The sequence below is a fragment of the Eumetopias jubatus genome, unplaced genomic scaffold, assembly GCF_037043125.1.
Source record: "Eumetopias jubatus isolate StellerSeaLion01/CBP00866 unplaced genomic scaffold, mEumJub1_p1.0 scaffold_6, whole genome shotgun sequence".
NCBI lineage: Eukaryota > Metazoa > Chordata > Mammalia > Carnivora > Otariidae > Eumetopias > Eumetopias jubatus.
The window spans coordinates 75731901-75749368 of record NW_028274812.1 but is presented as its reverse complement, the minus strand read 5'-3'; the positions used below and the strand labels follow the sequence as shown (position 1 = coordinate 75749368).

The window sequence follows — 17468 nt, the reverse complement described above, 5'->3', positions numbered from 1 at the left end:
CCAATTACCAGTGTAAATGTTATTTATGCATTCAACAAATGCTCACCGAAAGCAAAGAAAGCAAAGGAAATATTTATTAAGCACCTAATACATACTGGAAATTTTATATCACAGAGAGGTTAAGTAATCATAGCACCAATAAAAGAGGAGTTAGAATTCAAGCACAGATCTCTTTAATAGCAAAGTCCAAGCTATTTCTACTATACTACACCGCTTCTACAGTGCATCCACAGTAGGTCACAACGTACTGGGAATACAAAATAAATATGGTATAAATTTTTAGATAACATGATAAAAATACAGATTCATGGATAATACTGAAATGAAACTATAGCTCATTTAACATCTGTATTCAATGAACAAAATTTATTATCTATTATAGTCTCTACCATCAAAGGGTCACAGTTTGATAGAGGAGACTGATTTCATTTAAGCAAGTAATAAAAACATGATTCTAAACCTATGGTAGAGATAAAACAAGTGACTCACAGGAATAGGGAGTTGACAAGAGAGAGATACGGAAGATTTCCCACATTACGATGAGTACATGTTTGCCTGATAAACTCAGTGTGGGTGGGCATTCAAGGCAGAGCAAATAAATATAAATAAAAGCATTAGAATCATTTTAGTCTATTCTGAAAATTCCAAGTAATTCAGAAGACAGCAAACAGCGAAGCCTAATATATACACAAGGATGGGCCAGATTATGAACAGCTTTCTGTGCATTTCTTTAGGGATAAAGAAAGTGAGCAATTCAAAGACACATTTAGATATTTAAGCTCTTGAATTGACAAGATGTGGTGATAACTCTCAAATTTCTAGCTTGATTATAGGTAGAGTAGGGGGTAAATGCTTGGGAAATTAGAAAAACAAAACAAACTTTTAAAAAAGCAACAAATAAAAATTAAAGGTGAGGGCGCCTGGGTGGCTCAGATGGTTAGACATCTGCCTTCGTCTCGGGTCATGGTCCCAGGGTCCTGGGATCGAGTCCCACATCAGGCTCCCTGCTCCTTGGGAGCCTGCTTCTCCCTCTGCCTCTCTCTCTGTCTCTCATGAATAAATAAATAAAATCTTTAAAAAAAAAATTAAAGGTGAAAAGTTGTTTTATATGTGATGAATATGAAATGCTGATGGACAACTGACTGGTAGGAGTACAGGCAATTGTTCAACCTTGGGCACTGGCCCACCACAAAGGCATTAGCCAGTAGAGGTTGAGCCCTCAACAACGACTCATAATTGTTCCACTTAACCTTGGTAGGAGTTTAGGTATCCTCCTAAAACACAAATCTGATTATGCCATTCTCTGACAAATCCAAACCTAACATCTACATTTCATGTGTTAAGGTTAGCCTGTGACTTCAGGAAAAGGGTATCAATTAAGCCTGGAGACCACGTGGCATGTAAAATTCAGATTCTATGAATTCAGAACACCGGAGGTAGGAACCCAGGTACACCACTAACTAAATGATCCCAGGCACATCACAATTTCCTAAGCTTCAATTCTCTCACTTAGAAAAAGTGGCAACAACTATTTATATCCTGAGTTGTTCTGAAAATAAATGAGACAGTTCATTCATACGTAAGCACCCAACAAATGTTTAAAGAGAGAGAGAGAGAGAGAGAGAGAGAGAGAGAGAGAGAGAGAGAGAGAAAGGAGTATATGAGTATACAGGTCAGAAAATGGCGTAACTTTATTAGAGTCCTTTCTGCTTGGAATGCTTTTCACCCAAACCCTTACAAGACTGCCAATGTGTCCATGTGTTAGTTACAGAGTTATCTATCATCTTTTAAATTTTGATATGAAAATTCTTTAAAATTCTTTTTTCTTTCTTTAAAAGAAAAAAAAGGGCGCCTGGGTGACTCAGTCGGTTAAGCATCTACCTTTGGCTCAGGTCATGATCCCAGGGTCCTGGGATGGAGTCCCACATCCGACCCCCTGCTGAGCAGGGAGTCTGCTTCTCCCTCTGACCCTCCCCCCTCTCATGCTCTCTCTCTCTAATAAATCAATAAAATCTTTAAAAAAAAAATTCTTTAAATTTTGATACGGACAACCAACATAAATTTCAGCCTCATATTACCCCTTTATATATGAGTACCTTCATTTTACAATGAGGAAATTTACTTGAAAGTTTAAGTAGCCTATCCAAAATTACAAATATAGAAAAGTGTACTCTAGATTCTATCTATTCTATTCTACCCAAATTGCTCTCTCAAAATGAGAAGTAGAATAGTGTAGTACAAAAAAATTACCCTTATTTGCAGTCATAAGAATTGGGTTCCTACTACCTAAAACCTTGGCCAAGTATCCCCCTAATCCTATTTCACCATCTGCAAAGTTGATGATAATAACTTGCCCCGTTAGTATGTACCTTGCCTACACAAAGATTTTAAGTTCTCGGGGAAGGGGGGGAGGGGGAAGGGATGTCATATTTCTTCATATTTCTTACAAAATATATATATATTCCATAAGTAGATTTATTTGTATAAGCAATAATACCAAAATATCTTCCTTTTAAACTTGTATCTATATTAACTGTCACAAAGCTACAAATTATAACTCATAATTGAGTTTAAAAAATTTTTAATTCCTCCTGTAAACCCTGAAAATAGTTCACATAACAATTTTAAAACACACGCACTTACTTCTTTAGGAAATTAGTAATTTTGCTTTATCAATATTGTATTTTAGTCAAACGTTATCTCAAATACTCTCTTGGTACAAAAGATAGAAACTTCAATACTTGATCGGTGCAATACCCAGTTTCACAATAGAAAAATTCCGCAAATTTTAAGGGGCAAGCACATTTCTACACGTAGTAAAAAATTAGTGACCTATTAATAACAGTAAACGGACTTTGATATCATTTATAATAATACACCAAGTAATACTGAGCTCCTTTATGTGGTAGGTAAGTTCATTTATGGTCTACTGAACTTTATATGGTCCTAAACTATAATGAAAGTAAAAGAACGTAGTAAGTTCCTTCACAGAATTTAGCATCCTAAGAACCCTCAATACAAGTTTTTTTTTAATTTAAATAATGGAACAGCCATTTTTTAAAATTTCTTGAGGTAAACTCTGCTTTGACTAAAGTTTCTGCAAATATCTGTAACAAATTCTTTTTGGAAAGCAGACCTTTCTGCCCTCATCTAATCTATGTTTCTAAAACCAGTAAAAATCAAGGAATTCAAAAAAGAAAAAAAGAGAAGATCAAGAAGTAGCTATGCAAGGATGTGAATTGGTACTTATGGGTGGAGAAACACTACCACTCATAAAAGTCACATTCTTTCAGTAATTCTGATACATTTCGAATTTCAAACGCCCTACTTCGAAGCATGGGGGGAAGGCGGGCGAGGGGAGTGCTACATCAATTTCTGCTTCCTGATAAATATCTTGGAAGTTTTATTAAATATGTTGGAGAACAGTAGTCAAGGATGTCCGGGCTTAGCTATTTCGCTGTTGAACTAAAACTTTTTAGAAAACCAGACAACGTGATACAACAAAAAGCCTCTATCCTGTTCCCCCACCCCCAAAAAGAACCGGTCCTTTTTCACACAATGGTCAATTCACACAGAATTTCAGAGTCAGTACCCCCATAGCGGAGTAAAACTATGTGACCCCAACGAAGGGATAACGAACGGCTTCAAATTCAAGGCTCGAAGGGAAGTGACACCTACAACTCCTGAAACTAGCAAGGCAACAACGCTGGAGGGCGTGTCGGGCAGGACAGCAGCGTAGCGCGTCGCAGAACAGACCATTCATAAGCTGAGCGAGGCAGCAGGACGGCGGACGCTGGGACCCCGGCCAGTCGGCCCACTCCGCGCCGTCTCGCTCGAAGCGCGCCAGCCTCGGAGCCACTGGGTTCCCTCCCCGCGGTCCATCCGCGCCACTGGCGTCCCGGTCACCCGCACCCTCCAGAAACTGAATACTGTCCCAGCGCCCCCCTCCTCCGGCTGAAGAGACACCCTCGCCTCAGCCCACTCCGCACGGTGAGGCCGCGCAGAGCACTCCCTCACCAGTCGCTAGATGAAAGTGCGCCCGTGTACTCCGCGAGACGAGCACACAGCTGCGCAGGGACTCATCCTCAGTGAAGACAACTGGAGAAACCGAACGGTGCCAGGGAGAGGCCGGTCCCCAGGCCCGGGTCAGCTGTGGAGGCGGCTGCAGATTCAGCCGCGACTACAGGCACCGGGAAGGGGGGCAGGGAGAAAAGGCCGGTGCGGGCGGTGCCCAGGAATAAGACAGGCGTTGATTGGCTGGGGCTCGTGTATGCCTCATGAGGATTGGCTGGTGTCTGCCCAGGAGGCCTCGCGTGGCGACACCTAAGCTGTGGCCTTTCCCGGGAGCCTTGAGGGAGCTTGACCCTGCCGGCCTTCGGACCACGCGCGCAAGCCGGGGGCGGGGAAACGCAGCGGCTGAGGACTCTCAGCCAACAGCGGTGGTGGAAATGTCCCTTTCAGGGTCAGCCGTGGCCTAGGTAGAAACTGCTGCAGGCTTTGAATTCCGGATAAACCCGGGTGGAAAGAGAGCGCAGGAGACCTGGCCGAATGCCTTGGGTCACCATACAGCAGAAGCCAAATGCGTAGGCAACTTGCACAGAAGAGTTCTCCCGTTGGCAGCATCGCCCTTCCCTTCCCGCTCGTACACCCGGATTGTCTGAGAGGCACTCCCTGGGTCCTAAGGCGTCGCTGCCTTCTTAGATTGCTGCGGGGACCTTGCTGCCCACCAGGGTCACGTCAGTCAGCGTCTGACGCCAGGCTTGCACTACGATTTTCCCCATTTAACTCAGCATGCAAGGCCGGTTTTTAAAAGTGCTGGAGTGAAGGGGAAAAAAAGGCGGGGCGGGGGAGAGGACTGAGCAGTATTAAGAGGAGGAGGAGGAAATCAATACTAGTATACCAAATGGGTATCACTGCAACCAAATGCCTCATACAGGTGGCATTCAGTAAATGTTTGTTCAAGGAGGGGTGCTTTGACTCAGAACAACACTAGCCGTTAGGATTTGGCTGTACAGTCGGCCACGTTGTCAATTATACAAGCCACTTAGTCTCTCTCATCTATAAAACGAAGGCGTTGGACTACGTGTCTTCTTTTATTTTTCCCAATTAGAAAGATTTTTTATTTTTTTTTTATTATTATGTTACGTTAATCACCATACGTGTCTTCTTAAGGGCCGCCAGTTCAGCTTTACTGTCTTTGTAGCCTTCCTTATAAAAGCGCAAAGCCATACATCTGGTTAGGGAAAGGGAAAGGAAGAATAGCTCCCCTGCTGCCCTTCCCAATACAGTGGTCTGTTTCTTTGCCCCTTTTCAAGGTGCCCTGTTTCCTACTTTGATGTAACAAAAACCAATTTGTAATGTAAAAATTAAGTGATTTGGAAGATAAGCTATATATGATGACTTTTATATTACTGAACAAAGAAACCGGTAATGGCAAGTAAGGACAATAATGTATATAAATGCATAGGCCTGAGTTCAAATCTTTTATTGATCTCTTTTATTTGGCAAGTTAATTAGCTTTCCTGAAGATGTACTTTCCTCGTTTGTAAAATAGGAGCAATAATGTATTTTAGAAGCAAAAATGCATTTACATTTGTGAAAAATTATATACAGATATACAGCACAGGGAGTGCCTAGCACTTCATGAATAAAAAAATCTTACTTTTATAAATCAAAAGGTATTTCCAGGGGCACCTGGCTGGCTGAGTCAGAAAAGTGTGTGACTCTTGATCTAGGGGTTGTGAGTTCAAGCCCCATGCTGGGTGTAGAGATTACTTACAAATAAAACTTAAAAAAAAAAAAAGTATTTCCATAGTAGCGGAATTATTCCAAGCAGTCATTCATTCATTTTAACAAGAATGCCAAGCCCAGATAGTCCCAAAAAATGTTAAGAATAGATTGCTACTTATACGAGTACTACAAAGAATACTATCAATTTAATCTGACTTCCCAAAGAAGTGACACAAACTATGATCCTAGGAATGAGTAGGCGATAACTAGATGAAGCAGGGAAGAAAGAACATTCCAGTCCAAAAGATGTGGAATTGCTCCTAATTTCCCTAAAAAACAATGCCTTCAAATATATTGGTTATTTGCAAGAATTATTGAAATGATTAGGAATTAATGCAAATGAAATACAATTAAGTGAAAAACGCATTGCAGATGATATTAGGGGAGGAAGAGATCATAATTAGCCATTTTGGGAGGCTTTTAAACATGTATGTGTTTACCATAGAAGAAGAGAGAGCAATATACTAATGATTATCCTGGTGTGGTGGAATTAGGGGTGATTCTTAATTTCGATCTCTTTGAGTTTTATAATTTATTTTTCTTTGCAACAATTAAATGTTGATTTAAAAAATCAAAATTTACCACAAAAGAAAAATTGACTAGAATTTCTGAAGTAGACTTAAAGTAAGAAATACATCCAGAGATGGCTTTGAAGACTGCAGTGATGTAAATGGGGAGAAGTAGGAGAATGGTCCAGACATCAGGAATGGAGTTTGAGATGAAGCCAGAATAGAGCACTGCAGAAATGTTTTTAAGCAACACAGCATTTATAATACTCCACAAATGCCATTTTTCCAAAATAAATTAACAGTGCTATTCTTCATAATCAAGATATATTGTGCTGTCATTCAATTTGTATATAGGCAGTGCTGCCCCTACTTTTGCTGGTAATATAAGAATGTTAGAACTTGTATGGTTGGATCAAAACCCAAACCCGATGAGGTTCTGCAAGAATAGTTATTACTGTACAAAGGTCAGCAGTGCAGCTGGCCTAGAGATGACTGGAACCTTATGGTTTGGCCCTGTTCTCTTCTGCTCCAGACCATTTTCCATGTGAAAACACTTGGCTCGCTGCAGCTTTCTGACACACACCTCAGCTTTTCCATTAGGGAACACAGCGCTGTGCCCTCTGCCTTAAGCACAAAAATTCCAGAGCCCCTGATGGGTTCATATCGACTCAGATTAGGCACAGAGTCAAGGATATAATGCTTGACAGCCTCTATGAGAGTCATGTTTGAAGCAGAATAATGAGTAGCTCTCCCAAAGAAGGCAGGGTACACGGCAGGCAAAATAACAGACAAATAAGGTGTTTCTCTACTATTAGATCCAGGGGATATGGTCCCAGCTACGTTCTCCCTGTGCAATGATTATCCTTCAAATCCTCATGCAGAGGAGGCTACCTCCTTAAAAATCTGTGAAGACTTCCCTGATGCCCCTTCCTAACAGTTATCCCCTCATCTTTAACTTCTATAACTTATTATTGTGTCACACTGTATTCTTAAATTTATTGTTTTACATGTGCATGCAGTAAAAGCAGGGACTCCAGAGGCATACCTCCTGAATATAAAATTTTACTCCTCTTCATATGTGAGACCTTAGGCAAGTTACATAACCTATATAGGCCTCAGTTTCCTCATCTCTACCATGTAACTAATAATAGTTGATGCATAAAGTTTTTATGAAGTTTAAATGAGATATCTGTCAAGCTCTCAGGAGAGCTCTTAGCACTTAACAAAAGTTGACATACCTCAACCCTTCTGGTTGTACTTGTGTGAGGGAGCATTTGAGAGTGGGATGGGGAGACAAAAGGAATGACCCACAAGATGGCACTGTTTGAATACAACTTTAGAACTGTATAAGCTTGAAAGAATCCACCAATGAATCTATAACTTTAAGGCAATTCAAGACAAATTCCAAAACCTACATGAAACAAGGAAACCTGTGAGAAAGCAAACCTATGAATTTGGCAAGCTTAGCATCATTTCATAACCAGGACAATGTGAACTCCCTAAACTCTCTCTGCCCTTTACAATGACTAAGAATTTGTAGTGTTCCTTTCTTGGAATTGCTTGTGTTCATTCTTTACCTAACTATAAAATTAAATCAAGCTGTTAACACCACTGCTTCCTTTTTTAAAAAAAAGGAGAAGAAAAGCAAGTTTGATTTAAAATGGCAGAGTGGGCGCATAATACAACCTTCTCTTCATGGCACAAACCCCTAGACCTGGCAGAAAACACGTATTTTTAAAAAATTAAATTCATAAATGCATTGGCAAACAAGAAGGTTAGCTGTCGATGGTCCAGAATTTATGGAAACTCCCTGAGAAATGGATAGGAAGCTGGATTGGACAGAAGAAAGGAGTAACAGCCCCAAACAACAAGACAGAACTGCTACAAAAGGTAATAGCAGCATCAAAAGTGTTCCACATCTAGAGGTGACCATCAGGAGTAGGAAGGAGTCCAGACTAAACCACAAAGTAATTAGAGTCTTACAGCAGGAGCAGGTGAGCCAATGAAGTTCCCCATCACCCAACCCATGATGGCAACAGGGGTATCTATCCATAGGAAGGATATACAGGACCTTCAGTTTGATAGGCAGCATCCACGTGGCTGGTGAAACCTGGAACAATCAGGAAGCTCTTAAACCCAGAACACCAGCTCCTAGCTCTTCTGTTCAGCAGCATGCCCCACCCCTTCCTCATACATCTAAAGAAAAGGTAGGCGGTGGCCACAGGTCTTAATCCTCCCCCCTAGAGACAGTGCAACTGTGCAACAAGCCACCCCCCAAAAATAAACAAAACAAAAAAAGAATCTCAAGTACACAGATGAGCACAAAAGCAAGAATTACCAAGTATTTGAGGAAAGCCAACATCCTGAGACATAAATTTACAAATCCAAGAAGCTCTGCAAACCCCAGGCAGAATAAATACAAAAATAACTATGCCTAGAAACATCACAATCAAATTGTTGAAAACCAAAGATAAAGAGAAATCTGAAAGCATTTAGAGAAAAATGGAATACTACATAAAGGAAGAATGATTTAAAACACTATGGAGTTCACACAGGAACTGTGAAGATGACCATATATCAGTACCTTTAAAGAACAAAAGAAAGAAACTGTCAACCCAGAAAATCTTCCACAATATTGAAGGCAAATGAAGATATTCTCAGAGAAACAAAAATTAAGAGTAATAGTAGCCATCAGAACTTCTAAAGAAAGTTCTTCAGCCTGAGGGGAATGCTGCAGATGGAAACTCAAAATTTCAAGGCAGAAGGAAGACTATGAGAAATGGAAAGCACCTGATGAAATAAAGCAATCTCCATTACATGCACACCTCAGAGATATTGCAATTCTAGACTACTGCAGTAAAGTAAATATCACAATGAAGTGAGTCAAATAAATTTTTTGGTTTCCAAGACCATATAGAAGTTGCTTTTATACTATACAGCAGTCTATTAAGAATGAAATTAGGTTTGAAAAAAACCAAACTATGTACATACTTTAATTTAAAAAGTACTTTATTGGGGTGCCTGGCTGGCTCAGGTGGTAAAGCATGCAACTCTTGATCTCATGGTCATGAGTTCAAGCCCCATGTTGGGCACAGAACTTCCTTTAAAAAATAAAATAAAATAAAAAAATGCATTATTGCTAAAATATGCTAACCATCATCTGATCTTTTAGCAAGTCACTGTCTTTTTGCTGGTTAATGGTCTTGCCTCAGTGTTGATGGCTGCTGACTGATCAGGGTGGTGGTTGCTGAAAGTGAGAATGACTACGGCAATAGTGAAGTCAACAGTGAAGTTTGCCAAATCAACTGACTCGTCCTTTGATGAATGATTTCTCTGTAGCATGCAATGCTATTTGATAGCATTTTAACCACAGTAGAACCTCTTCAAAAACTGAAGTCAATCCTCTCAAACCCTGCCACTGCTTTATCAACTAAGTTTATAAGATATTCTAAATCCTCTGTTGTCATTTGAACAGTCTTCACAGCATCTTCACCAGGAGTAGATTCCATCTCAAGACACCACTCTCTTTGCTCATCCATGAAAAGCAACTCCTCAGCCCATCAAGTTTGATCATGATTAGCAATTCAGTCCCATCTTCAGGTTCCACTTCTAATTCTAGTTGCCCTGCTATTTCCACCACATCTGCATTCACTTTCCCCAATGAAGTCTCGAACCCCTCAAAATCATCCATGAACGTTGGAATCGACTTCTTCTAAACTCCTGTTAATGTTGCTATTTTGACCTCTTTCCATGAATCATGAATGTTCATGGCATCTGGAATGGTGAATCCCTTCCAGAAGATTTTCAATTTATTTTGCCCAGATCCATAAGAGGAATCACTACCTATGGCAACTATAGCCATATGAAATGTGTTTGTTAAATAATAAGACTTGAAAGTCAAAATGACTCCTTGATCCATGGCCCACAAAATAAACGTTGTGTTAGCAGGCATGAAAACAACATGAATCTCACTGTACATGTCCATCAAAGCTGTTGGGTGACCAGGTGCATTATCAATGAGCAGTAACATGTTGAAAGAATCTATTTTTCTGAGCACTAGGTCTCAACAGTGGGCTTAAAACATATATTCAGTAAACCATGCAATAAACAGATGTGCTGTCATCCAGGCTTTGTTCCAGTTTTAGAGCACAGGCAGAGGAGATTTAGCATTATTCTTAAGAACCCTAGGATTTTTAGTATGGTTAAGTGAATGAACACTGGCTTCAGCTTCAAGTTACCAACTGCATTAAGCCCTAACAAGACAGTCAGCCTGCCCCCTGAAGCTTTGAAGCCACTCACTGACTTCTCCCAATAGAAAGCTGTTTGTCTACATTGAAAATCTTGTTTAGTGTAGCCGCCTGCATTAATGATCTTAGCTAGATCTTTGGGATAACTTGCTGCAGCTTCTCCATCAGCACCTGTTGCTTCACCTTCACGCTGATGTTCCAGAGACAGCTTCTTCCCTTAAACTTCATGAGCCAACCAACCTCTGCTAGCGTCAAACTTTTCTTCTGCAACTTCCTCACCTCTCTCAGCCTTCATGGAACTGAAGAGAGTTAGGGCCTTGTTCTGGATTACGTTTTGGCTGAAGGGAATGTTATGGCCGGTTTGCTCTTCTATCCAGACCACTAAGACTTTCTCTATACCAGTAATAAGGCTGTTTCACCTTCTTACCATTTGTGTGTTCACTGGGAGTAGCACTTTCATTTCCTTCAAGAACTTTTCCTTTGAATTCACAACTTAGCTAACTCTTTGGTTCAAAGGCCTAGTGTTTGGCCTATCTCTGCCTTTCTCACTAAGCTTAATCATTTTTAGCTTTTGATTTAAAATGAGAAGGCATTCAACTCTTTCTTTCACTTAAACACTTAGAGGCCATTTCAGAGTTCTTAACAGGTTTAATTTCAATAATTTGTGTCTCTAGGAGTAGGGAGGCCTGAGAAGTAGAGGGTTACAGGGAATAACCAGATGGAGCAGTCAGAACACACAACATTTACCAATTAAGTTCACCATTTTATATGGGTATAATTCATGGTGTCCAAAAACAACTACTAGAATAACATTAAAGATCACTACATATCACCATAACAAGCATAATAATAATAATAAAGTTTGAAATATTGCAAGAATTACCAAAATGTGACACTGAGACACAAAGTGAACAAATTCTGTCGGGGGAAAAAAAGATGTCGATAGACCTGCATGGTTGCCACAAACCTTCATTTTGTAAAAAACACAATGTCTGCAAAGTTCAGTAAAAGAAAGTACAATAAAATAACATATGCCTATATTCACAGATTCCATATTTGTGAATTTGCCCCCTTGCTACAATTTATTTGTAACTCCAAAGTCAGTACTCACAATGCTTTCAGTCATTCAGGAACATAAACAGAACAATGAAAAACTTGAGTCGCCTACAGCACACACTTCCAGCATGTTCCCAGCTGAGTTCATACAAGACAATGCTCTGCCTCCTTGTTTCAGCTGTCATGCAAACAGGTATTTATCTTTTCTTGGTCTATTTAGTGCCATGTTTTTTGTATTTGTGTGCTTATCTTGATGATTTCACTCTTTGAAATGGCCCTCAAATATAGCCTAGTGTTCCTATGCCCAAGGCTGTAATATCCTTTATGGAAACAATGCATGTGTTAAATAAGCTTTGTTCAAGTATGAGTTGTGTTATCGGCCACCAGTTCAATGTTGATGAATCAACAATATACATTAAAGAAAGTGTCTTCAAACAGAAACATACATAAAACAAGGTTTGTATCGATCACCATTCACTCTCCTGGGTCTCCAAATTGCCAGTTGCAGATGTTGGGAGTTATCATCCTCAGTAATCATGCAGGCCAATTTCTTATAATAAATAAGTATGCATATACAATTATATATATATATATTCTGTTCTATTGCCTCGGTTTCTCTAGAGAACACTGAAAAATACCTCACTGATGTTTATAGGCCCCCCCCCATATCCAATGACTGGAGAATACACCTTCTTTTCAAGTGTACATGGTCCATTCAACAAGATAGATCATATGGTAGATATTAAAATAAGTCTTGATAAATTTTAAAGGATTGGAATCACAAATGAAGTTGGACAGTATTTCATGCTGAATGAAAATAAAAATAAAACATATCAACATCTTTATGATGAAGCTAAAGCAGTGCTTATATACAGAAATTTATGGCTTTAAATACTTATATTAGTAAAGAAGGAGAGATTAAAAAAAAAAAAAATCAATGACCTAAGCTTCCACACTAAGAAGCTAGAAAAAGAGCAAAGTAAATTCAAAGTGGGCAGAAGGAGGAAAAAATAAAGAGTAAAAATCAATTAAATTGAATATTAAAAAAAATAGAGAAAATCAGCTAGTTGTTCTTTGGAAAGAAAGCTGAAGTTGTTCTTTGGAAAGATCAACAAAGCTGAAAGTTGTTCTTTGGAAAGAAAGTTGAAATTGTTCTTTGGAAAGATCAACAAAGCTGAAAGTTGTTCTTTGGAAAGATAAACAAAATTCATAAACTCCTCGCTAGAGTTAGTTGTCAAGAAAAAAAATGAAAATTGGGACCTGTCAAGAATTTCGAAGGTTTGAGATTGTACCCTATTTGCTAAGCTAACAAGTTAGCCTGCCAGTTTCATGGATGCTGGTCAACCGAAAGAGATTCTTGGGTCAGAGATAGGACTTTATTACTCATGGTGCAGCAAGCAGCATGAGCTTTATGTTTGCATCACTTCCTTTTTGGCCCCGAAGGCCCTCAAGAATGACACACAGTGGCCTGGGTAGATGTTGCAAATGTAGTGGGTTGGCAAACCAGCTAAGGAACTCCAAGCATAGGAAACTTAACATTTTAAAACAAACCTGCCTGTCTTTTACCCCTGAGGTAAAAATTATCTTTATTATACTGGACAATAAACAAACCTATCTTCCGCTCTGGAGGGAGCCACTATCACTATTTACCAAGGCTCTTTGCTGGAACAATGTCCTTGAGAAGACAGTTGAGGACAAAGTTGTCAGTGATTGAGCTCACAAAATGTGCAGAAATATGATGAGACCCATGGGTAGTTGTCTCTCAAAAAAGAACTTCAGTTACTAGTATCAGGAATAAAAAAAAGTAGTCATCACATTGAAAAAGAAAAGCAAAGTTTGAGGCATCACAATTCCAGACTTCAAGTTATATTACAAAGCAATAGTAATCAAAACAGCATGGTACTGGCACAGAAATAGACACATAGATCAATAGAACAGAAGAGAAAATCCAGAAATAAACTCATAATTATATGGTCAATTAATCTTCAACAAAAGAGGAATGAATATACAATGGGCAAAAGACAGTCTCTTCAACAAATGGTGTTGGCAAATTGCACAGCAACGTGCAAAAGAATGAAACTGACCACTTTCTCTCACCATACACAAAAATATACTCAAAGTGGGTTAAAGAACAAAACGCAAGACCTGAAACCATAAAAATCTTAGAAGAGAACACAAGCAGTAACTTCTTTGACATTGGCTGTAGCAACTTCTTTTAGATATGTCTCCTGAGGCAAGGGAAATAAAAGCAAAAATATGCTATTGGGACTACATCAAAATAACAAGCTTCTTCACAGTGAAGGAAACAATCAACAACTAAAGGCAACCTAGTGACTGGGAAAAGACATCTGCAAATGACATATCTGATAAAGGGTTGGTATCCAAAATATCTAAAGAACTGATATAACTCAAGACCCACAAAACAAATAATCCAATACAAAATAGGTAGAAGACATAAAACAGATATTTCTCCAAAGAAGACATACAAATGGCTAACAGACACATGAAAAGATACTCATCATCACTTATCACCAGGGAAATTCAAATCAAAACTCTAAGGAGATATCACCTCACACCTGTCAGGATATCTAAAATCAACAACACAAGAAACAACAGGTGTTGGCGAGGATGTGGAGAAAGGGGGACCCTCTTGCTCTGTTGGTGGGAACACAAACTGGTACAGCCTTTGTGGAAAACAGTATGGAGGTTTCTCATAAAGTTAAAAATAGAACTACCTTATGATCCAGCAATTGCACTACTAGGTATCTACCCCAAGAACATAAGAAACTTAATTCAGAGGGATACATGCACCCCTATGTTTATAGCAGCATTATTTATAATAGCCAAGATATGGAAGCAGCCCAAGTGTCTGATGAATGGATAAAGAAGAAGTGGTAAATGTATACGGTGGAATATTATTCAGTCATAAAAAACGGCATGAAATCTTGCCATTTGCAATGACATGGATGGAGCTAGAGAGTATAATGCTAAGTGAAATACATCAGTCAGAGAAAGACAAATACCATATGATTTCACTCATATGTGGAGTTTAAGAAACTAAACAAACAAGCAAAGGAGAAAAGAGAGAGAGAGAGAAATCAAGAAAGACACTCTACTACGGAGAACAAACTGATGGTTACCAGAGGGAAGAGGGTGGGGGGATGGGTGAGATAGGTGATGGGGACTAAGGAGTTCAGTTGTTGTGATGAGCACTGGGTGATGTATGGAAGTGTGGAATTACTCTACTGTACACTTGAAACTGACATAACATTGTATGTTAACTAACTGGAATTAAAATAAAAACTTAAAATAAAAAAATGTTTTAAGTAGTCATCACTATAGATCCTACCGACATTAGAAGGAAAAATAAGAGAACATTGTAAACAACATTAGGTTAAAATATTCAGAGCAGTGGGTTGCCTTTGAAGAGTTGGGGATAGGAATTGACTGGGAAAGAATATGAGCGGACTTTCTGAGGTGATAGAAATATTCTGTACCTTGAGAGGCGTGTGGGTTACACAGGTGTAAGCAGTATCAAAATTCCACAAACGTACACTTAAAATTTGTGCATTTGTAAAATTTACCTCAAAAAAAACCCAATAAACAATATGAACTCAAGCAATAATTTTTATGGTGAAGGGTTTAAATGTCAATTGATACCTACAATGTACTACAAAACGCATCAAGAAATATTATTTGGGAAAAAAGGTGAATGGATGGTAGATAAGTGATAAAGGAAGTATATTAAAAATGTCGATGCTGTAATCTTGATGGATATATAGTTGTTCACAGTTGGAGGAAAGAGACTTAAAAACACAAATCAATTACACTCTCTGGACTTTATTTGGAACATAATTTGGACACCTAACTGTAAAATATTATGAGACACTAGGGGAAATGTGGACACTGACTGCCACTTGTTCATTGCTTTTAGGCCTGTGTAGGATATGCTGTCAGTTCCTAGGCCCCATAGTCCCTCACCCTTACCCTTCAGTGCATGCTACACAGAATTCAGCTAGCGGCACCTGCATGTCTTTGCCTGCTAAAACCTCTGCCTGCTTATGTGGCTGCCTGCAAGTGCTGAGGAATTCATGCTTTTCAGAGCAGCCTTCTCCCCACATCTAACTTACAACCTTCCCTTTTCTCTCTCACTTCCCTATTAATGTCTCCCCTCTGAAATAGAGTTTGCCTTTCAGCCTTTGTTTCAGTATCGGCTTTTGGAGGAACCCACAGCAAGACATTGGGATAATGGCATTTTCTTTATCTTTTTTTTTTTAAGAGTACTTAATTTTTGGAGGTACATATTAAAATATTCACAGATAAAATGACATTATCTGGGATTTGTTTCAAAATAATCAAGTGTTGGTAGGAAGAGTAGGCAGAGTAGGGATGGAAATAATGGCAGACTGCTGATAACACTGAAGCTCAGTAATGGACATGGGTGTTCGTTATATACTACTGTCTACTTTGTAAATTTTAGAAATTGTACTGAAAATGACCTGTAGGGGCTAATGATGATAAAAGGAGATCTATTGAGAAGCTGGAGCACAAACTCTGGCCTGGGCTTATCAAGTCAACTCACCTGAGGAAGACATTGTTTTAAAAGTTGACCAGAGAATCTACACTAGAATATTCATAGCAACCTAGCCCCAAACTAGAAGCAACCAGAATGTCTTTCAATAGGCGAACAGTTAAACAAGCTATGGTTTATCTGTACCTTGGGGGAATACTATTTGACAATGAAACGGAACTAACTATCGATGACACATAATAACCTGAAAGGATCTGAAGGGCAATATAGTGAGTGAAAAATGCCAATCTCAGAAGATCATATATGATTCCATTTAAATAACATTCTTGAAATGACTAAAGTATAGAGACGGAGATAAATTAATGGTTGCCAGGGGCCCGGGACAGGAGGAAGTAGGTATAACTATAAAAGGGTAACAGAAAGGAGATCTTAGTGACAATGGACCAGTTTCATATCTGGATGGTGGTGGTGGTTACATGAATCCATATATTTGCATAGACCTGTACACACAGACATACACGTACACATACACAATTAAGTTTATGTAAAACTGGAAAAATCTAGATAAGTTCTATGGATTGTACCAATATCAATTTCCTTGGTTTGAATTTGTGCTACAGTTATGTAAAATGTAACTATTAAGGGAAACTGAGTGAAAGGTACAAGGGCCTTTCTGAGCTATTTTTGCAACTTTCTGGGAATCTCTATCACAAGTTATAAAGTTTTTCTAAAAAGTAAAAAAATGAAAATAAAGTTTTTAAAAAAGTCATGTAGGTTTTTTTCCAAGGAATCTCTACACCCAGTGTGAGGCTCAAACTCACAATCCCCAGATTAAGGGTCAGATGCTCTACCAATTGAACCAGCCAAGCATCCCTTGCATCAAGGTTTCAAAGGTAGCTAGGATGAAGGATGAAGGCACTAGCAGTTGAGTCCCATATCCAGTGTTGACAATGCAAAAAGTCCAAGATTTCTTCCTTCATCCAGAAAGCAAGAGGCGTATAGCCTTTGCTGGAAAGCCCAGTAGCCCAATTATTGCAGACCATGTAGCCTGTAAGCCTGATGATAAGGCCCTCTTCCAGACTGGTAAGGTATCCAACATCTTAATACATTCTTTTTCTGCTTAAACTAGACAATATGGGCTCTGTTGTTTACAGCTTTGAACACTGGCTGATTTTTATTCTAATGACTTTAATTGCTTCTGAATTTTCTGAGGCATTTTAAGGAGTGATAAATAAAGCTAAAATGTATCTCTACACACTGAGCCCACTGAGAAATCACTATCAGGCTCCACATTAATAAATGGATATATGATTCTCCTCAAGAATGTCTTTGTTA

General features: G+C 39.0%; 1 protein-coding gene across 3 annotated transcripts in view; it reads right to left on the bottom strand.

The window, feature by feature from the left end:
• IBTK (inhibitor of Bruton tyrosine kinase) overlaps positions 1 to 4211 on the bottom strand; it is a 108096-nt gene extending 103885 nt beyond the window's left edge. For all 3 annotated transcript variants that reach the window (XM_028108088.2, XM_028108090.2, XM_028108089.2), the window contains exon 1: positions 4018 to 4211. The gene's annotated coding sequence lies outside the window, so the exon portion shown is untranslated. The remainder of the gene's footprint in view (positions 1 to 4017) is intronic.
• Positions 4212 to 17468: the final 13257 nt, after the last annotated feature.